The sequence below is a fragment of the Gigantopelta aegis genome, chromosome 8 (assembly GCF_016097555.1).
Source record: "Gigantopelta aegis isolate Gae_Host chromosome 8, Gae_host_genome, whole genome shotgun sequence".
NCBI lineage: Eukaryota > Metazoa > Mollusca > Gastropoda > Neomphalida > Peltospiridae > Gigantopelta > Gigantopelta aegis.
This window is the reverse complement of record NC_054706.1, coordinates 29,228,845-29,256,803: the sequence shown is the minus strand read 5'-3', so window position 1 is coordinate 29,256,803 and position 27,959 is coordinate 29,228,845.

Sequence of the window (27,959 nt, the reverse complement as noted above, 5' to 3'; positions counted from 1 at the left end):
AAGACTTCGCCAATTAGGTTTCTACAAAGAATATCTTTTTAGTTATATCTTGTTCGGCTAATTGAAACTAGCAGGTTAAAGATCTTGTGACGAATATCCCCAAATGTCAATTCATTTTGTTGTCCAGCTTAAAACCTTGTTAAACCAGTTCACAGTTCTCACCGACAGACAAAAATGATACCAGCTGCTACATAAAGAAGAAGAAGGAAACGTTTTATTTAACACTGGTTAAGGACCACACAGATACCGAGAGAGGAAACCCGCTGTCGCCACTTCATGGGCTACTCTTTTCGATTAGCAGCAAGGGATCTTTTATATGCACCATCCCACAGACAGGATAGTACATACCGCGGTCTTTGTTACACCAGTTGTGGAGCACTGGCTGGAACGAGAAATAGCCCAATGGGTACACCGACGGGTATCGATCCTGGACCGACCGCGTATCAAGCGAACGCTTTACCACTGGGCTACGTCCCGCCCCAGCTGCTATATGTGACCTTTTATTGGGATTTAGCCCAGTCGGTAAAGCGCTCGCCTGAGGTACTTGCGTCGTAGGATCGAACCACCTCAGCGGACTCATTGTCTGATTGGGTTTAACCGTTTCAACCAGTGCACCACGACTGGTATATCAAAAGCCGTGGTATGTGCTGCCGTGTCTGTGGAATGGTGCATATAAAAGATCCCTAGCTGCTAATGGAAATATGTAGCGGGTTTGATGGTTAATAAAATCAATGTGCTCTATAAGTGTCGTTAAAGAAAACAGTCTTTGAAAAGTAACTTTCATTCAACATATACACCATAGATATCATTATGCAACCCATTTACACTTAAAGCAAATCACAGGAAATGCAGAATCATACTGCTTGTCTCTGACATAACAGGAAGCGCTAGTGTCTTTGACTACCCGAGTTCCTCACAAAATCTCTGTCACCCAAATTATAGCGACACTCCGGACTTATTTAAACACAATAGTACCTGGGGCAATCAAGCTAGTACCAATCAAATGACAAGAATTTGCTGTCCAGAAAGATCAACATTTTATGACAAGTCTTGTCACATATCCCACCGTGGCATGACAATATTTAGTGCAATATAGGGGTACTTCGAACTTTGACCCGTCATATGTTTGGTATTCAGCTAGCTATAGGCATACGAGGTTTAAGTACGCTGTCCTGGGCATACACGTCAGCTATGGTTAAGGCTGTTTCCGAATTGATCAGAAGAGAGAGAGAGAGCGAGAGAGAGAGAGAGAGAGAGAGAGAGAGAGAGAGAGAGAGAGAGAGAGAGAGAGAGAGAGAGAGAGAGAGAGAGAGAGAGAGAGAGAGAGAGAGAGGATGAGTGGGGAGGGAGGAACCTAACAACTGGAACCCAGAACATAGCAACCTTAAGACTGATAACGTTACCACTACACCACCGAGGCATTTATAAAATTATTTTTAAAAACATTTTTACGATGTTTATTCTAGACGCGGCTGCTCTTTGAGTTTAAATTCCAGCTTTATTAAATACTCATTTAATCTTATTATGTAGTAATAATGACCTTGACTGATTTGTTTTATTCAACACATGTTGAATACCAGACATTGTCTTATGGGAATACCATTTCTCGTCGTCGCCATTGTTGTAATACAATTTTGTCGTCTGCATGGCTGAGCAGGTTTGCATTTATATATTCAGTGTATATGGCTAATTATTTATGACATCAGAGTCTAGACTGTCATATTGAGACACGATGCATCAACCAGCCTCAGTGGTGCAGAGGTGACCATAAAATCTGTCGAAGATCGTCCACCGACGCAGACTGTCGCAAACCCAAGACATTTGTTTATGGGTATGCAGTCGAGAGAATCTTGCGTCGCATATTCGACGGAGGCGGGACATAGCTCAGTGGTAAAGGACTCGCTTGATGCGCTGTCAGTCTGGGATCGATCCCCGTTGGTGGGCCCATTGGGCTATTTCTATTTTCAGCCTGTATTCTACAACTGGTATATTAAAGCCGTGATATATACTATACTGTCTGTATTGGTGGATATATTTTAGACCACTTGCTACTTATTGAAAAATGTAACGGGCATTCCTCTCCATGACTATACTATTTCTCCTTCCAGTCAAAGCACTGTGGTACCAAAGCAGTGGTATATGCTATTCTGTCTGTGTGATGGTTCATATAAAATATCCCTTGGTACTAATGGGAAAATGTAGCGGATTTCCTCTCTAAAACTATTTGTTAAAATGACCAAATGTTTGACATCAAACAGCCGATGATTAATAAATCAATGTGTTCTAGTGGTATCGTTAAACAAAACCAAACTGTAACTGTAACAAACTCGGATACTAGTATTCGATTGTGTTCCCATAAACATTTTCGTCACACCCCCTAAATATTTCGCTGAGCACAGTCTTGACTCTCCCTAAACGATTCCCTCTATACGCGCCTGCACTTACTAACCGCCAATGTGCTCTAGTGGTATTGTTAAACTATATACAATTAAGTATAGAAAGGACCTGGGATCAATGAAACTTATTTTCTAGTGTTCGTTAAAACAGGCTCTGTCCGACAAAAATATGAACTCACGACAGTATCTTGAAAGCATTTGATTGATTCTGACAAACTCATAACAAATGATTTGAATATTTGTTTTCCTTCACGATTCTTTTGTAACTGTTGTTACTCTATTTACTTATAGAAACGACCAGACGTGGATCCAACGAGAATGTGTGCTTTCTAGAATCTTTCGTAATTTCAATTTCAAAGTGTGATTTATTTAACGACGCCACTAGAACAGATTGATATATTAATCATCGGCTATTGGATGTCAAACATTTGGTAATTTTGAAATTTAGTTTTAGAGAGGATACCCACTAAACATTTTTCATTAGTAGCAAGGGATCTTTTATATGCACCATCCCACAGACAGGATAGCACATACCACGACCTTTGATCTACCAGTCGTGGTGCACTGGCTGGAACGAGAAATAGACCAATGGGCCCACCGACGCGAATCGATCCCAGACCGACCGCTCATCAAGCGACCGCTTTACCACTGGACTACGTCCCGCCCCATTTTCAGTTTCAAATAATGCATTGAAGTAAGAGTTTTAGTCAAAGCGACAACTCTGAATCCGTGTATAACGGTATTCCTGTATGTTAAACTAGAAATATGTCACCTTCTGCAAGTAAACAGTGATGCTACGGGCGTTGATTTTCTTTTTTTTTATCTTCATTAATCGGGGGCGATTAAGCCAGGCTGGCTTCCACAAAGCAATGGCCGAAAAGAAATCCCATTTGCCTAAAGTGATTACTCTGCATGTGATAAGCATACGATCGCGGCGACATCGCAGCCCTACGGACGTCTTACCGTCTTAGTACTCTTACGCCAGTGGTACAGCGGTCGTGTGATGCGCGGTCAGTCTAGGATCGATCCTCATCGGTGGGCCCATTGGGCTATTTCTCGTTCCAGCCAGTGCACCACGACTGGTATATCAAAGGCCGTGGTATGTACTACCCTGTCTTTGGGATGGTGCGTATAAAGTGGCGACAGCAGTTTCCTCTCTCAATATAACTGTGGTCCTTAACCATATGTCTGATGCCATATAACCGTAAATAAAATGTGTTGAGTACGTCGTAAAATAAAACATTGCTTTCGTTTTCTTTTCTACGCCTTTTATTCATTCTCCATAGAACATGATGGTGAGCATAAGCGTACGGGATCCTATGGGTTTCTTTTGAAGGGGCCAGGCCGGGTTTTGCCCGAATTAAACTAAAATTCCCGAATCTGGATAACCTTTAAAATTCATATTAGCATAACTGCCAAGCAACGAATCACTACGCATTTTTTTGCGGGTAGAATGATGGAAATACATGGTAAAAAGGTCTCGGGTTAGCACATTTCCCCCGAATATCTCTATCGTTTTTGCCCGAATTACGGAAAGAATTTAAGGGTAAAAAATTTATAACCAAATAAGTTTCAGAGTGTATTAGATTGATGATGTAAACTACACCAATTTTTTTTTTTATTGTTCCATATTTACAAAAAAACACAAATAAACGTCACTGTATACAAGAAAGTCACATGACATGCTGTCAAAGTTGAAGGTTGTCAAACATGGATTTTACACATTAGAACATTCGTTTAATAGTGTGTGAATCCACCCCTGGCGCGAATACACTCGACACATCGTTGCCTCATGCTGTTGATCAGACGTCTGAAGAACTCTTGGGGAATGGCCTGCCACTCTGCCATAAGAAGTTGACCCAGATCATGAAGGTTGGCCGGAGGGGCATGTTATCCCACTCTCCTGCCTATTCGTCCAGGCGTGCTCTATTGGGGCCAAAGGCGAATATGGTGCCAATCCATCCTGGCGATACCTTGTTGTCTGAGAAAGTCCGTTACCACCCTGGCGCGGATCTGGCTATCCTACTGCCCCGCCGCCAATCTGCTGAAGGCCTGGGAGAACCAACGGTTTCTCATTCAGATAGCGGATTCCATTCAGATTGCCATCCACCACATAGAGGGGGGTCCTGTGGTGGATAGAGATGCCGCCCCACACCATGACGCTGCCACCACCGAAACCGGTGATGTTGTCTAACGTTAACGTCAGCGAAGCGCTCCCCAGGACGTCTGTAGACACGAACCCGACCGTCGTTGAACTGGAGACTAAACCTGGACTCATCAGTGAACATCACTCGACCCCACTGAACACGTTGCCACCGCAGATGAAGCGTGCACCAGTGACGTCTGGCCGTTCTGTGACGTGGTAGGAGTGCCGGGTCGAACAGCCTGGCGACGGCAGCGTAATTACTCAGACGATTGCGTATTTTTTCAGACACTCGAGTTCCAGTCGCATCCGCAGATTGTCACGTAACAGTGGTTGTGCGTTGACGTAGAGCCATAAATCTCTATTTGTAGTGCTTCGGGGTCTTAGCATTTCGAACAGAATTCGTTGCTGCCACAGTCGGCCAACGACACTCTAACTGACACCAATCATTTCTTTGCGTACTGCCATCCTGAAGCCAAGCAATAGCCCTTTTTTCGATAGTCAGTTGAAGTCGTACCATTGTCGAATTTGGAGTGTGCACCGTACACGAACGCAATCCAATTATACGGAAATTCAGCATTGGGAACATGGAATACATGCAAAGCGTGCAAATGAAGCGCTTTGTGAAAAACAAGTTATTTCCGCTTTCGCCCGAATATACTGCTAGCATGTTTTTGCCGACGAATTACGTGGAACAATCAAAATATACCATGCGTGACAAAGCTATAGAACATTGACTCTTAAATTCTTTTAGTAATATGAAGTTTTACAAATAAAAATCAATGTTAAATATTATGTTGTCTACTCATTGTAAAATAATATGTTCATACATGACTTACTTTTAAAATTGCGCTTAACACAAAACGTAATGTCAACATGTTCTATAGGCCTACTATCGATTACGTACTTAACATTGTCACATTCTTTTCTTTTCCTACAGTCCATAGTCTTCTTTTTTTGGTTGACTTTTTTTTCTAGAATATTATACACTTCTTTGTTTCTTCGAGTGTTAATTTTGCTCTCAACATTTCGTGATTTCTCTACTTTCTCAGAGAAACAGTCCTGAAAAGGATATATTGTGCAGTCGTGGGACATTTTAGAAAAAGGAACTCTTGAAATGTTGAAGGCAAAATACATTCCTAAAGAGTGTATTTTACAACAACAAAATAATAATAAAAAAGAAAGAAAAAAGAGAAAAGACTATGGTCTGTAGGAATATAGCATACATGTAGTCGGACAATCGATTATTGGATTTTGTACTTGAATGAATGAATGAATGGTCAACGACACCCCAGCACGAAAAATACATCGGCTATTGGGTGTCAAACTATGGTAATGCAAACAAATAAAGTGATGATCAACATCCATATAAGAATTCAAGAATTAACTAAAAACAGTGTAAAGAACTGTGCAAAAATACAAATATCCCAGACAGATACTGACTTTTACTCAAAATTTCAATTTTGTGCTGTATTGGCCATTCTCAAAGAGAATGTTACACCCCTGCACCACGGTGAGGTTACAGCACGCGCAGGGATTTTGTACTTAACCTACAGTAAATGGTGTGTACGTTCTCATTGGTATAGCTTTTTTGACACCACGTTTGGAATCACGCGCTATTTTAAACGTAATCCATGTATCAAATATTAACATTTTGTCATCAATGCACAACATAATGAACTGGTTTTGTGCCAAAGTTCAGTGATCTGCAATGCATACTTTTCCCGATATTCAACTCTAAAGTGAGACATTAAAAACATAATAATAATAACTCATCGACCGATATATAAATGTCGAGGTAGGGCAAACATATATGAGTTGTTTTTGGTGGAATGTCTAGAATTTATTTGTCTAGAGAATAATTATAACACCGTAGCTTATTATAGTTATGCAGTCTGTGGACATTTCCCCAGTTTGTTTTACATTTAAAACCAAAGAATTCGAACCAGGAAGTAAATGATGTATAGGCCTACTCGATTCCCGCTGTCAAAAATAAGAAACATTGACCCGTGACCTCTCCCAGAATCCATTGCCCTGAACCGGAAATAATAGGAAGACCGACGTGGTCTATTCATCATCTGTTATTGAATGCCAACTATTTGATAATTCTGACAATTAGTCTGTAAAGGAAACTCTCTATATGTTTGTATTAGCAGTAAGATATCTTTTACATGCACTTTCCCACAGACAGGACAACGCATGCCCATGCCTTCGATATACCAGTCGTGGGGCACGGACACTGGGTGTATTGGTAATTTAGGGATATAAAATGCCCATATATTTTCTTTTAATGACATATTTGGTTGTAGCATGTTTCTTTTCTAAAACTCCAGGCCAGTTACTACGATTAACCCCTATACCGCAGCTTAAACAATGTTGAGCAATGTGACAAGGTGTCGGTAAATAAAATTTAATTCTTTTTGATTTTGGCACTTAGCTCTGTTTCATATTTTAAAAGAATTTGTTTTTTTAAAATGTGTTTTTAACACTCCAGCAAATTTTATTCAACGACTATTTGGCTTCCTAGCACATTGTAACTTTAACATTTGGTCTACAGATGGACAAACGAAACCCGTTGCCCCGACATAGGCCGTCAGCAGCCGGGAATCGTTTACATAGTCGTGGAGCATGTAACGTGGAAAACCTGGACGATTGCTGTCCACCGTAGAGGATTAATCCTACGACCTATCGGGCCTCAGCTGAGCCAAAGCAACACCCCGCTACATACAAAGCTACAAAGCAGGGGAAATGAGACCCCCCTCCCCCCGAACAACAACAACAAAAAGAAGATTCAATGGAATGGATCGAATGAATCATTAAATCCCTGCAGTGAAAATACATCGGTTATTGGGTGTGAAAAAAATGGTAAATATTTGAATGAAACGATAATCAACATGATATATATATATATATATATATATATATATATATATATATATATATATATATATATATAAAGAAAAAGTCAGAAGCCTCCTTTAAAAGTCATATATCCCTCTTTAATTCAATTTTATTTAATAATAATAAAATATATTATCTCAAGCCCCCTTGCTACTTTAAAAGGATTTTCTATTCGTATATATATATATATATATATATATATATATATATATATATATATATATATATATATATATATTGACATTTAAGCAAACGTACTAGGGTGACACTCTATAATTGACGTATGCATTCATAGTCATCAAATACAAATATTTCAATAACAATTTTACACGCCAGAGGCTCGCATAATACAAGTTTTATTCCTAATATATGATATTGACGATACCAAAACACCACTCTGGTAAGCCTGGCTGTAAAGTACATATCAGTTTAGACAGCACCACCAAAAGCCATTTTCCGGAAGCTCCCGACAGGGTCGTCTCTACTGTCAGAAACACCGTTCCGGTTCCGGTTCCGGTCACGGTATCATTCGATAAAGGCAACCGGGATGGAATGGTTAGGATGCCAGATAGAGGACACTCATTAATCTACATTGAAGCCCCACCCCCTAAAGACCACACACAGCTTGACTAATATAGTTACTTTCGTTTGAAGGCCACGTTAGAAAGAAACTGTTTCGTCCTTGGTAAAAGTACACAAGCTTGGTAATGTGCCTCAGTGTTTCGATAGAGGGCGCTGTTATAGCACTATATTAGAAGGTGATAATATGTTTTTTACCATCTAGGTTGTGTTGCACGGTTTTCACGTTTGTTTGTTTGTCTTAAATTATATCACATATTAAAGGATTTTAAAAAAAAAAAAAAAAAAGTTTTATTTTTATTTTTATAGGTTGACAAGCCATGAGAATACGCATGCTGTTGAGATGAGAAGCTTATGGGTGTGTGTGTGTGTGTGTGGAGGGCGGGGGGGGGGGGCGGGTGTTGACTGCCCATTATAATTCGTTTGAGGTGGATGAGTTTTTTGTACCGCAATGTTTTCCATTGAATAAACTGCGGTTGCGGTACGTGTACCGCACACTATACCTATTAAATATCGTTTGGTTTTATGTACGGAAGGAGTGAAGGAGACGTGTTTTGTGTTACGCTGAAGGATTATGAGATAAAGAATGAATGCTTATCTAGACATACAACTAATGCAATTACAAAAGATACTATTGGATTAATATTTGTACATTGATACACAAACGAACAAGCTCTGTCATTCTTCAGTAAACTGTAATGCAGTTTATTAATATTTATTGTAAAACAGTTTGGCTTTAGTTGAAAATCAATATTGATTTATAAACGTCATATCAAGTCTCCACTTTTTGTAATAGGCGACTGTGTATGCTATTCTAGATTTATGGCCAAAGCGCATATCTGTTCCAATTGTGAAGACAATAAACACTCCAGTGAATCGGTAGTAATGTTAATCAAAAGGTAACTCTAATACATGTATATACTTCGTGGCTTGATATTGTACATCACATAACACATTATAGAATCTGAACAAAAACAAACCGTTATCGAAGATCAATACCACATCTCTGCACAATGCAGAGTCGAATAGGTATTCGGCAAAATAGTGGTTGATTCTATGATCTCTATCTAGTGCTCCTTAAATAGGACAGACACTCTCGAGGAAGGAAGGAAGGAAGGAAATGTTTTATTTAACGACGCAGTCAACACATTTTGTTTACGGTTATATGGCGTCGGGCATATGGTTAAGGACCACACAGATATTGAGGGAGGAAACCCGCTGTCGCCACTTCATGGGCTACTCATTTCGATTAGCAGCAAGGGATCTTTTATATGTACCATCCTATAGACGGGATAGCACATACCACGGCCTTTAGTGTACCAGTCGTGGTGCACTGGCTAGAGTGAGAAATAGCCCAATGGGCCCACCGACGGGGATCGATCCCAAACCGACCGCGCATCAAGCAAGCGCGTTACCACTGGGCTACGTCCAGCCCCACTCCCGAGGAGATCATTTTGACCGCCACAAAGAGGACAGCCACCATCAGACTAGTTTATTAATGTGCATTTGAAAAAAAAAACATAAATTGCTAGATATCATTAGATTTAAGTTGTTTAAGTTCCTTTATAATCATCACAATCTTTATATGCCACAGTTGTGTGCGATATAAATTAAATATATGTTTGTGTTATGGCTATCAAACCTTAAGGAAGGGGGCTATTTCGTTTTAACAGGATACGTGACTTACTCGATGTTGAATTATTCCTGAAGTTATTCTCTAAAGATTACATTTAAGTTTTTTTGACAAAGCGGACTGCTTACATTTCACCAATCCTGATCATCACGCTCTTCTGTAATAGCTGTATGAATAATGTTGTGCTTATTCCGCATTAATTCCCAAATGTTATTATGGCTGTATTTATAATGACACTGTGTTATTATATCACTATTATACAAGTTTCTGGATTCTGATTGCTCGTTCTCACTAAAATAAATGCTATCCTTGGTTCTAATGCAGAAAATGACTTTATGGAAAACAACGGGCCTCGGTGGCGTCGTGGTTAAGCCATCGGACTACAGGCTGGTAGATACTGAGTTCACAGTTCGGTACCGGCTCCCACCCAGAGCGAGTTTTAACGACTCAGTGGGTAGGTGTAAGACCACTACACCCTCTTCTTTCCCACTAGCCACTAACAAGTAACAATTAACCCTCTGTCCTGGACAGACAGCCAAGAAAGCAGAGGTGTTTGCCCAGGACAGCGTGCTTGAACATTAATTGGATATAAGCACGAAAATACGTTGAAATGAAATACGATTTGCATGATTCTGATTGCCCGACCTCACTCGAATAAATGTTATCCTTAGATCAAATGCAGAAATTAACATTATAGAAAACATGTCCCAATGAAGGAAGAAGGAAATGTTTTATTTAACGACGCACTCAGCACATTTTATTTACGGTTATATGGCGTCGGACATATGGTTAAGGACCACACAGATATTGAGAGAGAAAACCTGCTGTCGCCACGTCATGGGCTACTCTTTTCGATCAGCAGCAAGGGATATTTTATATGCGCCATCCCACAAAAACACCATGGCCTTTGATATACCAGTCGTGGTGCACTGGCTGGGGCGAGATGGGCCTAATGGGCCCTCCGACGGGGATCGATCCCAGACCGACCGCGCATCAAGCGAACGCTTTACCACTGGGCTACGTCCCGCCCCATATGTTCCAATGAGGACAAAAACAAAATGAAACAAACAAACAAACAAAACAAACAAACAAACAAACAAAACAAACAAACAAACAAACAAACAAACAAACAAACAAACAAACAAAACAAAACAAAACAAAACAAACAAACAAACAAACAAACAAACAAACAAACAAACAAAACAAAACCAAACAAAAAAAACAAACAAAAAAAAACAAAACAAATAAAACAAACAAAACAAAACAAAACAAACAAACAAACAAACAAACAAACAAACAAACAAACAAACAAAACAAACAAACAAAACAAAGATAAAACAAATCGAACAAAACCTATATACAGAGATCCAAATAGATCTAATACTATATTATATCTGTTGGGCAAGAATAAATGTCAAGCCAAATGATTTGATAAAAAAAAAACCCAGCTGAATCCCTCCATACCACCAATAGTACGTTCAACGGATAATCTGAAATGAAAAACAAAACACATACGGTATCTTCTGCTTTAAGCACATATAACAGTATAATGTTGCTAGATAATTCCTGATATTTGGAAGTACTAACCTGAATATTAATTTCATTGAAATTGTTTATGAATAAGAGATGAGGTATCTTACAAATGAGAGAGTTAATGTGATATTATTTATAGCTGAATGATACTACGGGTAATTTCTTTTCTAAAGTAGACAATCCCAAATGTAGCTTTCAAGCCTGCCTCTCTGGAATGATGGGATGTCACGCATCTTCGTATGGTGCTAATGTAACGGTGGAGGAAACTAAATCATTAAAAAACACAGAGACCATAGTACAGTATCTTGAACATATCAACTATGGCGTTGTTATTCAATTTCCTTTCTCTCAGACGGAATTCACCAGATGTCACTTCTTATCGTTTAATTCAAAATCCCAATCTCCTGACGAGTGGTCGCCCGAAGAGCCAAAATTTAACACAGACATTATATATATACATCTAATCAATGAAAATTACTTGAATCGCCAGTGATTTCTACAAAAAAAACAACCCCAAACAACCATGACAAACGTAGCCCGAGTACTCTGAAGGCAAGAGAGCTAGATATACATTTGAACAGTTACCAACGCTTTTTAACCGTCAGAGACCAATCTATATAAATTCTGCGCAATCTCTGCCTACCAAACGGTAGTCAAAGATTCCCGTTCTAATACAAAAACAGCACCACCTTGATTAAACATATTTCACATATTAATCACTAATACACACACTACAGGAAGAAACCCGGCTAGAGAATGTTGATAACTCTCTTACAATCAGACCGGCCTCGGTGGCGTCGTGGTTAGGCCGTCGGTCTACAGGCTGGTAGGTACTGGGTTCAGATCCCAGTCGAAGCATGGGATTTTTAATCCAGATACCGACTCCAAACCCTGAGTGAGTGCTCCGCAAGGCTCAATGGGTAGGTGTAAACCACTTGCACCGACCAGTGATCCATAACTGGTTCAACAAAGGCCATGGTTTGTGCTATCCTGCCTGTGGGAAGCGCAAATAAAAGATCCCTTACTGCTAATCGGAAAGAGTAGCCCATGTAGTGGCGACAGCGGGTTTCCTCCCAAACTCTGTGTGGTCCTTAGCCATCTGTCTGACGCCATATAACCGTAAATAAAATGTGTTGAGTGCATTTCTTTCTTTCTTTCTTTTATCATCAGAGTACTCAGGTTATCTTGAAGAGTGCTCGCCCGAAAGACCAAAAATAACATAGACAAAATATATATATCTAATCAAAGACAATTTTACTTGATGCGACAGTGATTTCTACAAGAACATCAATGACAAACGAAAATATTTCTTAATACTAGTAACACACACCAGAGCCGGTTTATCATAGTAGCACGTGATACCGGCCCCGAGTTTCAAGCGACCCCCTCAGTGATGTGTACATTTATTTTCCCCAGGTCATTTTTTCCCCTCTCCCCGAAGGGGTTGCAAAATATATTTCCTAGGAAGGAGGCCCTTCTGTTATATGTGCTATAGGCCCCGCTGATCCGTAAACCGGATCTGATACACACTGAGGTTTGCGTAATTTCGTCCGCGGTTCAGGCGAACCGAAGTGACGTATGTTGAAAGCATTAGCTTTATAAGAGTTGACATGGTAAAATCGTTGGGTCATTGTCTCTCAGCTCTAATCTAGCCGTAACGTCACACACACACTCACACAACATCCTTTGTATGTGACTTCCGCCTTCAACTCTGGAGGCTCCTCGTTATCTCAAGCTGATTGATTTTCTGCGTTTTCCAAACGCGGCTGTGGTCACGGTTTGTAGGGAAAAATAAAAGGACGGCACTGTCATCCGTTGAAGCAGGGACAACAAGCACTCTCTTATCGGCAAGGTAATATATTCAACATATTACACCTTCTTGCACGTCAAAGGGGGGGGGGGGGGGGGGCTCGGTGGCGCAGTGGTTAAGCCTACAGGATGGTAGGTACAGGGTTCGCTGCCCAGTTCCGGCTCCAACCCAGAGCGAGTTCTTAAGGGCTCAGTGGGTAGGTGTAAGGCCACTACACCCTCTTGTCTAGCACTAACCACTAACCAACTAACAACTAACCCACTGTCCTGGACAGACAGCCCAAGATAGCTGAGGTGTGTGCCCAGGACAGCGTGCTCGAACCGTAATTGGATATAAGCACGAAAATAAGTTGAAATGAAATGCACGTCAAAGCGCCAATGACTTGGTGATGGTGCTGCAATGGTTCTTCACAGAAGTAACATTTCCCGAATTATTGTATACAGTGGGATGATATCGACGTCCGTATGCACCTTCCCACCAACCCCCCACCCCCCCCCCCCCCCACCCCACCCCCCTAATGTTGGAATCTCACCACACTATACTATAGCAAAATCGGATATATATCGTTTTGACGCGGTGCGTATGTAGGGAATCGTTTAGGGGTGTTTAGACTGTGCTAAGCGAAGTTTTAGGGGATCGACGCAGATTACAGAAAATGTTTATGGGAACAAAATCGAATATTCGAGTTAAAGTTAGAGTTTGTTTTTGTTTAATAACACCACTAGAGCACATTGCTTTATTAATCATCAGCTATTGGATGTCAAACATTTGGTCATTTTAACATACAGTCTTAGAGAGGAAACCTGCTACATTTGTTTTCCATTGGTAGCAAGAGATCTTTTAAATGCACTTTCCTACAGGCACGATAGTACATTCCACGATCTTTGATATACCAATCGTGGGGGTAGTGGTTGGTGTGAGAATTAAAAACCCCACAAACCAATCGGATAAGGTGGCCAGCGAGGACGTTCCACACTACGATTAAAGAACCTCAGGCGAGCGCTCTATCAACTGAACTAAATCCTGCTTCCAAAATAATAATAATAATAATAATAATAATAATAATAATAATAATGATAATGATAATAATAATAATAATGATAATGATAATAATAATAGAAAAAAGCCATAATACATTTTTACGTGACCTAGATTAATGACTGGACAAAATACTGAAGAATGGTGTGTGACAATAAGAAAAATAACAGTTGGTCTGCTAAATGGTTAAATAGTAGTAGTAGCTGTAAAGCTGTAGTAGTAGTAGTAGTAGTAGTAGTAGTAGTAGCTGTAGTAGTAGCTGTAGTAGTAGTAGTAGTAGTAGTAGTAGTAGCTGTATAGCTGTAGTAGTAGTAGTAGTAGTAGTAGTAGCTGTATAGCTGTAGTAGTAGTAGTAGCTGTATAGCTGTAGTAGTAGTAGTAGTAGTAGTAGTAGTAGTAGTAGTAGTAGTAGTAGTAGTAGTAGTAGTAGTAATTGTAGTAGTAGTAGTAGTAGTAGTAGCTGTATAGCTGTAGTAGTAGTAGTAGTAGTAGTAGTAGTAGTAGTAGTAGTAGTAGTATAACTGTAGTAGTAGTAGTAGCAGTAGCAGTAGCAGTAGTAGTAGTAGCAGTAGCAGTGGCAGTAGTAGTAGTAGTAGTAGTAGTAGTAGTAGTAGTAGTAGTAGTAGTAGTAGTAGTAGTAGTAGTAGTAGTAGCAGCAGCAGCAGCAGTAGCAGCAGTAGCAGTAGCAGTAGCAGTAGTAGCAGTAGTAGCAGTAGCAGTAGCAGTAGTAGTAGCAGTAGTAGTGGTAGTAGGAATAGTACCTGCTTTCAGAAATAGCTTTCGGAAATATTCAACGACTGAAAAAAACAGTCATATTCAAACTGTCAACAATAATGCACATACAGAATTAACAATGCATTGAAAAACGAGAAATGTTTGTACTGTTGTGCAAGCTTATCTGAGGGAAATTCCAATATGTAGAGTGTGTACTATTATTATACTCTGGAGACGAGATGTATGCATTCGACGAGACTCATTTATTTTATGGGATGGACTTAACAAAATCGAAGTTCATCAAGTGACACGGTAAGTGTTGTTGTTAATGGTATAGCCGCACGTGGAAACGATGGCAATTACCATAATGCGTAAAATACATTGATTGCATCAAGGAACAGGCAATTTTGTGCTTAAACGAGTTTAAACAGGTGGACAAAAGTATGTTTTGTTTTATCTACAATATATGCAGTGGTGCTTAGAATGTACTTAAAAATGAAACATTTTCTATGTTCAGCGTGGAGAAAAAATAAATCGTTAAGACTAAAATAGAAAGGAAGCAGCCAGTATGATTTAGTGCTTGTCGGTGAAACATAAAACAAACAACATAAAAAAAAAACCTATTGAGCGTCATGATAAGATGATCTGCGACTTAGCAGACGATACAGGTAAAATGATCTGGCAACCATTTTGTCATAGACTAAGCAGTCACAGCACGGCGCTTGTTACGGTCGCCAGTCGATTGAAATCAGAACTTGAAATTCACCACGCTCACCGGGTACCACTTCCCAATGGGTTTTGTTGAATATTCTGGGTTAAAGACGATACTGGTATCTGAATTTAATCAGATTTAAAAAAAAAGTTGTTATCAGTATACGAAAGAACGTGTTCACGGGTTTACGGTTCGGATCTTTAGCAGATTGTTGTGACCTGAGTTAAAAAGAGAATGCATTTTGATCGAGGAAACGCTATGGAAAAATATCTTTTTTTTATTGATAACATAATTTTATTTTACTGCACAAGGAACAAAAAGACCGGGGGCCTAATTCACAAAGCTCTCTTAGGCTCTGCTAGACAACAAAGCATCCTCTTTGCAAGTCTTTTAGGATTGCACTGCGAGATCGCAAAGTTGTGAGAGTTTAGTGAATTAGGCCCCAGGCTCAAGTTTAATAGCTTACAAGACCCTCTTCTATATATACTACAGACAGCTTCCATTTTGTATGGTGTTTGTGTCCCGAGTGAAATAGTCTTCAGTAGTTTCGAGCTTAAGGGAGTGACAATGAGAATTGTTTCACGAGGGTCATAGATATGGTGTGGGGTGGTGGCGAGTGTAATATCATATTTATTACCCATAATTGATCTCAATTTATATCACTCAACTTGTTTGGTTGGCGTCCATGAAAGGTCATAGTAAGATAATCGATGACATGTTGCAAGATATGTTTTCAAAACATATGTGTGATAATAAATGTTTCCATTTTGTGTTTCTAAAATATCTGGCTAATCGTTTGAACAACTGGTCCCAAAATATATCAGTATACGAGTTCTTGTCTATGTGGGCTTATGGCTTTAAATACAATAAAAAAATAAAAAATTGAAAATACAAAAAATAATATTAAACGTGGCGACCAAATTACATAACGGTATATTTACACTTCATTTAAACAGCCACGGGTAACCAGAAGAAAGAAACATTACACACAAAGGAATATGAGAAAAGAAATAGCTATGCTTGAAGAGACGCCGATAATATTTCACGTGCAAGCAAACGCTCGCTATCAGTTTATAAATAATGTATACGGTATTTTGAATTATACTTAATCAAACGTTAAGGGCATTCAAAACGCTTTATTTACGGTTATATGGCGTCGGACACAAGTAAGCACAATTGTTTATTAGTATTAGCATCAAGTAGTGTGTTTCTTGTATATAACAGTAATTATAAATCTATTGGTTGAAAATGCTGCAAACAAGTTTTCTACATTATGGTAGTGATATTCAATGTTGGGCTAGTAAATAATTACTATTACCATGCCCGACGGCTGGTGAAAAAAAAGAGTCAAATGTTGCAGTTAAGTCTTTTGTAAATATGAATATCCTAACCCCACCCCAACCCTCAATGTTAGTGTTTTTAATAGCTATCTCCCTCTTTAGGTAACCTATCTGATTATAACTATTATTTAGTAAAATTAAACGTAATGTAATTTAGGGCTAGTTAATTTTTAATCGTGGCTAGTAAATTTAAAAAATCACTGATCCCATGGCTAGTGGATTTTATAAACATCCTAGAAGCCCTGTTGTAAAGAATTACATCTCTGTCTCTATGGTTCATGTATTTTACACTGAACGAAAATATGGACACTCACAAAGCATCAGTAAATTAACTATCATAATATAACGTAAGCACTATGCATGTTCAACATCCCCACGACAAACGTAAAGAAAAACTCCATTTCTTAATCAATGGGACATTTGTTAGAAACAACACCATATCATTCTAGCACTGAATGGATTACCATAGTTTGACACCCAATAGCCGATGTATTTGGGATTTTTTTGGTGCTGGGGTGTCATTCATTCTAGCACAGGAGGTGTTCCATCAGGTTTATAATATCAAGGAACTCCTGAGGGCATTCAAAACGCTTTATGGTAGACGGTTCGAGGCTATATCTACTTTTAAACTTGTACATACATTTACAGCTCTTTGGTGAAACGCTTTCACACGTTGGTTGAAGTGACGGATTTAACATCTGTGGTGACACAGGTTGGGCAGGATAGGCTCATCTTTCGCGAACACCTGATATCATCACTGTTATGTCAGTGATTCATAAGTACATATCATCACAACCGTACTTATTCCAATGAGCTCTGTCCAATGCTTGTTATTACATGCACTTTTCTACAGACACGGCAGCACATACTGCAGCCTTTGGTATACGATCGGACTTAAGACTATGTAGCAGCATTTCGAAATGTTTGACACCCAATAGCGATGGTTAATTAATAAATGTGATCTAACGATGTCGTAAACAAAACAACTGTAACCGTTAGTAAATATCTATAGTCCGTCCCACTACTCTATAAAAATGTTTGGGTTTTTTTTTTTATTATTATTATTATTATTTTTTTTTTTTTAACGTAAGAAGAAAAGTAAAAATGATTTGGAAATAGCAAAACAATTTTTTTAAACTATTTTTGTGTGCAATTTACAAATCAATCAGCTGAGAAATAAATAACTTGTAGTAAATGTCATAATATGAAAAAAAGGCGATCCCTGTAGGACAGACTATAGAACAACTGTGCATGTTTAATATGGATCTGACTGTACTTCGTTTTGTATTCATTTTACTGGTGACATGGTGTGTTTTTTATTGCATTTCTCACACGTAGTATTCTCACATGCAGAACTCACCGACTGGTTAATTGCATGTTTTTATTTGGGTCGACATTTTGTAATCCGCTGTGTAAATTACATGCACACAGCGCAAGGCCGCATCGTAAATTGTGAATGAGTCGCTTCGTAAATGTCACATGCGTCGTGGAAATGAGCAAGAAAAAGAGAGAGAGAGAAATTACCTGCTTTGATATGCACTAATGACCATCATAAAAACTCTGTAAATGAATGTTAATGGTTTACGGTCAGTGAACCCCAAACACCACATTCAAACAGTAGACCCCGTCACCCGCTCCCCATCCCCTGCAATTAAGAAAATGGCCACGGCAAAACCCCCCACCTCAAAACAACAACATGCCAATGAACAAATCCCTGAATAGTACAAGGCAAAAAAGTGCGGTGGAGAACTAAAATATCCACGGCAATCTCCACGGCATTGCCGATTGCCGTGGACAATTGCAGGGGTTGCCTCCCTTCTTCATCTTTTGTTTTGTTTAACAATAACACTAGAGCACATTGATTAGTTAACCGTCGGTTATTGGAGGAAACCCTTTACAATTTACCATATACACCAGTAATTAAAAATAAACACGAACTATTCCAGTGAAGTTATGATTCATATTAAGACTTAATTTGCATTATTTAATCCCCATTTTATTCCAAAAAGTAAAGCAGAGAAAAGGAGATTATTAACACCAATGTACCACAATAGCTCAGCGTTTTCAAAGTAAATCTGATTTAATATCATTATAGCGGGCAATGTATACAAATACACATTGTACAGAATAAAAAAAAAAAGAGTAAAGTTTGTTTCATTTAACGACGCCACTAGAGCACATTGATTTTTTTTTTTATCTTATCATCGGCTATTGGACGTCAAACATATGGTCATTCTGACACTATTTGTTTAGAGGAAACCCGCTGTCGCCACATAGGCTACTCTTTTATGACAGGCAGCAAGGGATCTTTTATTTCCGCTTCCCACAGGCAGAATAGCACAAACCATGGCTTTTGCTGAACCAGTTATGGATCACTGGTCGGTGCAAGTAGTTTACACCTACTCATTAAGCCTTGCGGAGCACTCACTCGGGGTTTGGAGTCGGTATCTGGATTAAAAATCCCATGCCTCGACTGGGATCCGAACCCAGTACCTACCAGCCTGTAGACCGATGGCCTAACCACGACGCCACCGAGGCCGGTCTGTACAGAATTAGAAACCCCAAAGACCCTCCTGCAGTTTTTTGAAAGGAGCAGTGTATGTAGCTGCAGCAGATTTCTTCTCCAAAAGTCTAACAACATGTTATTTATTTCATTTCAACTTATTGCCTTGCTTATATCCAATTAAGGTTCAAGCACGCTGTCCTGGGCACACACCACAGCTATCTGGACTGTCTGTCCAGGACAGTGGGTTAGTTCTTAGTGGTCTTAAACCTACCTATTGAGTCGTTAAAACTCGCTCTGGGTGGGAGCCGGTACCGGGCTACGAACCCTGTACCTACCAGCCTTATGTCCGATGGCTTAACCACAACACCACCGAGGCCGACACACCATGTGTAATTAATGTGCTGAAGTATCGTTAAACAGTTAATCCTTGTGTTTGTTGTCCCTTCCCCTTTTCACTCTTGTGTTATTTTGTACAAATCTAAAAATTAAAATGTAATATATATATTTTACACTCTCCTTGTTAGACCATATTAAAACAAATTAAAGATAACTAATACAAAATAATTGTAAACAAATTTAAAAAACAAAAACAAATTACACAACCCAGCTACCCACTCCAAGAAAAGAAAAGAAAACGAAACCCCAAACAAAACCAACAACACCCCCACCCCCAACACCCCAAAAAACAACAACCCCCCCCCACAAAACCCCCACAAATAACACCAAAAATACCCTCACAAAAAATCCCCCCCCCCCCCACCAAACCAACCAACAAAACTATGATGATGACCAAAAAAAAAAAGTAAAAAAAAAAAAAAAAGTAACAAAAACCATACCATTGAACATGTTACAAAACAATCCTATGAATAATGTATTAAAAATAATCCACATTAAATTTGCTAGATTTGTTAATCCGATTTTCAATATAATTTTGCACACGTGTCTTTTAAAGTAATTTAAGCGATAAGTCATTTTAAAAACAGAAGACAGAGACAGAGAGAAAGAGAGAGAGAGAGAGAGAGAGAGAGAGAGAGAGAGAGAGAGAGAGAGAGAGAGAGAGAGAGAGAGAGAGAGAGAGAGAGAGAGAGAGAGAGAGAGAGCGAGAGAAAATCAAAATAGCCGTTTTCCGGCCAATTTATTTTCTCCATTTTTACATTGTCTAACGAGATGTCCTTATCCACCTTTTTCTTCTGGAGACTTCCAATACGTCTGTCTGCTACACAGTGAATGACAGATCAATTTGACCCCCACATTCCTTTTTACGACAGTTTGTGCGACTGCTTTACGGTTCGTATCCGGTTTTAATCACGCCTGAAATATTTATTAGAAGCTACTTGTCAGCGGTATCTCCGGCCATTATGAATCCGAACAGTGCGCCAACCATCAACTTTATTGATCATATAACACTGTTCCAAGCTTAACAAGATATAGTCTATCAAATGACCACGCATAAAAGCCTTACTACCATCTGTTTGTTATTTAGTAAGGTCAGTTCCTGCCTGTGGGCATATCTAGTTTATGATAATATTCCTGAACCCATTGTTGTTTCCATTTCTCTCAAAAATAATTTTACAAATGATTGTTTTTAAAAATAAAACAAATTGCAGATATTTTTATGTTTATTGTTGTCGCTTGAAATAAGTATATTGCTTTACCAAAAAAAAGAAGAAGAAGAGAAGTACCCTCCACCCTAAAAAAGGACCTCTATAATGTTAAATGAACAAACACACACGCGCACGCACAGACACACACACACACACACACAGAGTGGGGGGGGGGGGGGGGAGGAAAGAGATGCAAAGAGACGTCAAGAGAAAAGGAGACACACACAGAGATATAAATAGAGACAGAGGCAGAGAGAGAGAGAGAGAGAGAGAGAGAGAGAGAGAGAGAGAGAGAGAGAGAGAGAGAGAGAGAGAGAGAGATGGACGAGACACACAAATGACGACAGATGAGTGGAAAAGAGACAGAGAGGTAGAGAGAAAGCGTGGGAGAGAGGGAAGAAAGAACACAGAATATCGATTAGTAAAGTGTCATTGTAGCTATTCGTGCACACTAAGATTTCTATCAGAAAAATACATTTAGTTTCCATTTCAGATGAACTGACGATGTTGGTGTTAAAAGCTAAATGACTTTAACAGTATAATTATTCACAATGTCATTTTTTTCACAAAAACATTTTCTATAATGCTGTCAGTGTTACAATGGTCATTCCTGAAAGCTCTTTTCACGGCGATTTTCTTCGGGTGTGTGTGTGTGTGTGTGTGTGTGTGTGTGTGTGTAATTAATTGTATCTGTCTGTCCGTGCCTGTATCTCTCTCAATCTCACTCTCTCTCTCTCTCTCTCTCTCTCTCTCTCTCTCTCTCTCTCTCTCTCTCTCTCTCTCTCTCTCTCTCTCTCTCTCTCTCTCTCTCTCTCTCTCTCTCTTTCTCCATACTTGTAATTCTGTGTCCTGCTTGGGTGTTTTGTTGGTGGTGGTGGAGTGTTTTGTGTGTTTTTCGGGGATGGGTCCGTTTCAGATACCGAGGAAGCAGCAATTATGCTTGTCTGGGGAATGGGTTAGTATCTAGATGAGGTACAGCGATCTACATCTCCCCCGCTGACCATTCAAAACTCACATCATCTATTAGCCTTAATTCCAGTGGAATAACCACTAAACCGTCTAATTACGATTCCAGTAAAATATGGTACATTAGAACTGTTTGGATATCCCGTCCGGGAACTGGGGCTTTATTTACTAAACCGTTGCAACTTCGCAATCTCGCAGTGCAGTGCAAGACGACTAGCAAGGACGATGTATTTTTGTTTAAACGAGCTTAAGCGAGCCATGTGAAGCAAGTCCTTGATCCGCCGAGGGGTTGTCCGATCCCGTTATCTTTGTCATATATAACAATATATAACATTATGTTTTTAATCTCACGGGATCGGGACGGGGATTTGAAAACAAGTGCAACATAGATGGCGATAGGACCGTCGAAAAACACATTAAAAAGATTATGGCGGATCTGTTGATGGAGTTGGTATTGGAATTATTAAAGGGACATTCCTGAGTTTGCTGCCCTTTTTAAGATGTTATCGACTAACAGAAATTTTTTAACGATTGTAATTTCATATCAAAAACATTTTTCTGCATAAAATATTATAGACTGTATTTCAAACGTGTGTCTGATCGTTCTAATATTTGTACTAGGTTAAATTTCATTTTATTTCCAAAAATATAATTGTTTCGTACGTACGAAATTATTTGAAGACAAAATCCAGTTTGGGCTTCTTACAAATATTAAGACGACCAGAAACATCGAATATACAAACACTGATATTCGAAACCAGAAAATATATTTAATAAGTAAATTTAATCGTAGAAATATTTTATTAGTCGGAAACATCTGACAATGCAGCAAACTCAGGAATGTCCCTTTAATAAATAGGCCTAGTTGATTACAATGAGCTGAAGCAAATAATCAGAACAAAAAGTCAGAAACAAAGCCAAGGACATGACTCAATCAAAGGATTGACAAGGGAGGAGCAAGTCATCATTTTTATTTTAGACTGAGAACAGGATATAACAGACTGAACAGCCACCCACGCAGGCTCAAACTCCCTAATACAACAACGTGGCTATGTTGGCAGGGAGGAAAGACAACAGCCCACTTCCTCCAAGATTGCAGACAGCATCAAAAATAAGAGACCAGATTTTGTTTTGATTTAAAAAAAAAAAACAAATTATATTTTTTTATTTTTTTATTTTTTATTCCAGTGCCCCCTTTCCTTTCTCTCCTTTGGATTCCATCTCATTTCTTCCCGATCTGGCAACTCCTCCTATCTTTCAACTTCTTTCGCTGTCAACCTTCACATCGCAGTCCTTGTCTCTCCAACCGCGACAGATGCTTGTCTCTTGTGGCTATTTGTGGCAGCCACCATCAAAAATAAGAGACCAGATTTGGCCTGCTTACGTATCCTTGGCAGAAAAATAACATGGCGACAAAGAACACCTTAACAAAACTGCCCAGTTCACCCTGATGTCGGGTAGAATCGTTTAAGTTGGCAAAGCAACCTATTTAGGACTTGATGGTAATGATTAGAGTAAACAAAGAAAGAAATGTTTTATTTAACGACGCACTCAACACATTGTATTTACGGTTATATGGCGTCAGCCATATGGTTAAGGACCACACATATATTGAGAGAGGAAACCCGCTGTCGCCACTTCATGGGCTACTCTTTTCGATTAGCGGCAAGGAATCTTTTATATGTACCATCCCACATACAGGATATTACATATCACGGCCTTTGTTACACCAGTTGTGGAGCACTGGCTGGAACGAGAAACCCAATGGTCCCACCGACGGGAATCGATCATAGATCGATCGCGCATCAGGCGAGCGCTGTACCACTGAGCTACGTCCCGCCCTCGTGGTCTTTTAGAGTGCACCTTGTTGCCCAAATGCTCCTGTCTTCGACACTCAGTATTTTTGTTAGGGTTATTTCACTATTGGTCTATACAAGTCTAGATTTTACCTATCGACCAATTCAGATTGGGCATCTTCTGTAGTCTAACTTTCTGATATATCATAATATCCAGTAGTCTAGTAGCTTATGTCAAAATATACTTGAATTAATCAAAATGTGAAAAGGGTTTGAAAATTTGCATACTGGTATAGGTTTTAATTCTCTTTCATATGAAAATAAGGACACGTGATCTGCTCACATTTCCGGCCGCCATCTTGATTTTCAAAATGACCGCCAATATTTTGGCTCCAAATGCACATAAATACTTGAGTTAAGTTGATAATCCCATGTTTTCACACCCACGGAATTCAATAAATATGATAACAATAATGTATGGTTTATTTGTTTTATACTTGCAAATCAAATATTGCACATTATTCCATTTATAGTCAGTCTGTAGGACAACAGATTCCTGCTCAAGTACACAGTTCAGTACATGGAAACAATGTTGTTAAAATATGCAAGGAGGTCTTCATTCGTCCTTGCAGCCACATCTAATCAGTTCCATACACAAAAGGAATCAATTGATCATTGGAGTCCGTGGTCTACTTCCAATCACACGAGTTTGGTAGCTGTTGTTTACCTACCAGTGATTGTACCCAAATATCACCCCTTTTATAATAAATAAACCGTCTGATGATCAGAGAACGTGCTGACCGGCCTCGGTGGCGTAGTGGTTAAGCCATCGGACTACAGGCTGGTAGGTACAGGTTCGCAGCCCGGTACCGGCTCCAACCCAGAGCGAGTTCTTAAGGGCTCAATGGGTAGGTGTAAGGCCACTACACCCTCTTCTCTCTCACTAACTACTAACCAACTAACAATTAACCTACTGTCCTGGACAGACAACCCAGATAGCTGAGGTGTGTGCCCAGGACAGCGTGCTTGAACCTAAATTGGATATAAGCACGAAAATAAGTTGAAATGAAATGAATGAGAACGTGCTTGCATTTTAATAATTTTGTTAGTTCTGTGTTGTTGTTGCTGTTTGTTTTTAAATTTATGTTCCGGCAGATGGTTTTACTTGCACGTTTTCTATTTATTCTCAGACAGACAGATGACTGGACAGACGAATCAACAAAAACAATACATCAACAACCCAGTGATGTTTAGGGGTTTTTTGTTGCCACTAGAACAAATTAACAACAGAAAATATATATGGTTCTTATTCCTAGGCGAGATCTCTGAAAAGCCAAGGAGCTAACATACGATTTTCCATACAACCTTTTTCTGTTAAAGGTCATGCTAAAATGTGAGGTACAAGAAGTCATGGTGTTGTATTTTAGTCAGTTCTGTTGAATTCGTTGGGTGTGGAAACATGGAATTATCAACTTAAATCAAGTATAAATGTGTCCTGGGAGCCAGTATATTGGCAAATGTTTTTTCGATAGCTGCCATATTGAAAAAGCAAATAGCAGCCACAATTGTGGTCAGATCGCATGTGTCCTGCTTTTATATGAGAGAGTATTGCAAATTGTACCAGTATTCAAAATTTGACACTTTTTCACATTTTGAACATTTTTTACCTAATCTACAAGCACCCTTATCATATCAAAGAATAGACCACAACGGGGACTAGTTAGCAATGTTTTGATATATAAACTAAGAAAGAAGTAAGGGAACATTTGGAATTGTACGCCAAATTTCAGACACTGTTAGCATCTTAAAGGGACAGACCCTAAGTCAACCCGTGAAAATTAACACTAAGTTTAGTTAATCTACAAACCTGTAACACATTTGTATAAAGTTACAACTGAGTGAAACATGAGTCTGTGACTTTAAAATGGTGAAATACCCTGTACAAATAGACTAAACGTCGACTCCATAACTGTTACTTCTCAGACGCACGTGCGTTTTTGAAAATATGAGAAATGCATTTTGTGACATAAAAAACATCAGGATGACCAAAAACACTTCGAATGTACGGAGATGGATAATCTAAACAATAAAATGTAAGTAAAGTATGATTTCAGTTATCAAAAACGACTCTAATAGTAAAAAATATGCCTTGGTATTTAAAAACTAGGGTATGTCCCTTTAATGTATGTATGAAATACACAGCTGTAATATTTGACAGAAAGAAAGAAAGAAAGAAATGTTTTATTTAACGACGCACTCAACACATTTTATTTACGGTTATATGGCGTCAGACATATGGTTAAGGACCACACAGATTTTGAGAGGAAACTCGCTGTCGCCACTATATGGGCTACTCTTTCCGATTAGCAGCAAGGGATCTTTTATTTGCGCTTCCCACAGACAGGATAGCACAAACCATGGCCTTTGTTGAACCAGTTATGGATCACTGGTCGGTGCAAGTGGTTTACACCTACCCATTGAGCCTTGCGGAGCACTCACTCAGGGTTTGGAGTCGGTATCAGGATTAAAAATCCCATGCCTCGACTGGGATCCGAACCCAATACCTACCAGCCTGTAAACCGATGACCTAACCACGACGCCACCGAGGCCTATTTGACAGAATGTCAGTAACGTGGTCAACTGCCTGATACCATGGATGCGAGTTTTAGTTGCTGCCACTCTTTCCTCTTAGTGTCGGTGTGATCCTTTATTCCCTTCCATCAATATATCTGAATTAGGCACACAGTGACATATCCTAGTTTTCAAACACTAAGACATATTTTTCACTATTTCGATAACTAAAATCAGACATTATTTATATTTTATTGTTTAGATTATCCATCTCCGTACATATGAAGAGTTTCTGGTCATCCTGGTGTTTTTAGTATCAGAAAATGCATTTGTTTAAAAACGCACGTGCGTCTAAGAAGTAACGGTTATGGAGTCGGGGTTTTGTCTATTTTTAAGGGTATTTCACCGTTTCAACCTCACAGACTCTTGTGTTGTAATTTATTCAAATGTCTTGCAGATTTGTAGATTAACTAAACTTAATGTTAATTTTAATGGTCCGAAACTAGAGTCTGCGCCTTTAATGAGAAAAACGTACTTCATTCATTTTACCTACTAGTTACATAAAATCTTCGCAAAACGGCCTGTGGTAGCGAGCGCCGTGTCGTGTTTTGTTTTCATTACAAATTCTGAAAAGGAAAGAATACTTTAAAAGAAATCTTATCCTTGAGACTGGCCAATCAGTATTAAATTACTGAGTTTTTTCTTTCTTTCTTTCCCCCAGCAAAACAACAGTGTAATTAATCCCGCTTGTCAGTGAGACTTTGTGGCAATGATCAGAAAGCCAATTGTTCAATATTGTTTTGCTGACCTTCAGCAATAAACTAAGGCCAACAACAAATTGTGGAGGATTGGGCGCGATTTTGACGCACGTGGTTGCCACGATACAAATCCCCGTTGACCGTGCCGCCGTTTGTTCGTGGATCCATAATTTGTTAGTTAACTTAGTAAATATCGCCGAAAATTGAAATTCAATTTTTACAACGCCATTTGCTCGAAAGTTCACGACCTAACGTGTATAAAGGCATGAAGTCTCGGTTGTGAGATCGAATCACCTGGCTATGACCGAGGCACATGGTTTGTTTTTAGGATTGATTTAGTGTTTGGGAAGTATCTGTTACCTAGCATGGAAATGAAAGTGTATACATGCCCGTAATTAGACTAGCTGGCTTCGTTTTCATCCGTTCAATGTAATGTGTCTCTGAGATTTCCCCGTCTGTTACGCAATTGCCAAGTGAATAAATGGATTTGTGGATGGATGGGTGAATGGATGGATGAGCGGACAACAGAACAAACAAACATACAAATGAAAGTAATATTAAGAATATTTAGCGACAATTGGCGACGATTTTGTTTATATATAATTTTTTTTTTTTTTAACGACACCACTAGAGCACATTGATTAATTAATCATCGGCTATTGGATGTCAAACATTTGGTAATTCTGACATAGAGAGTAAACCCGCTACATTTTTCAATTTAGTATAAAGGGATCTTTTATAAGCGCCATCTCATAAACAAGATAGCACATACCACGGCCTTTGATATACCAGTCGTGGTGCACTGGTTGGAACGAGAAATAGCCCAAATGAGCCCACATACGGAGATCAATCCTAAACCGACCGCGCATCAGGTAATCGCTTTACCACTGGGCTACGTCCCGCCCCGTTTGAATAAATGGATTGATGGATGGGTAGATAAATGGTTGGATTGATGTTAT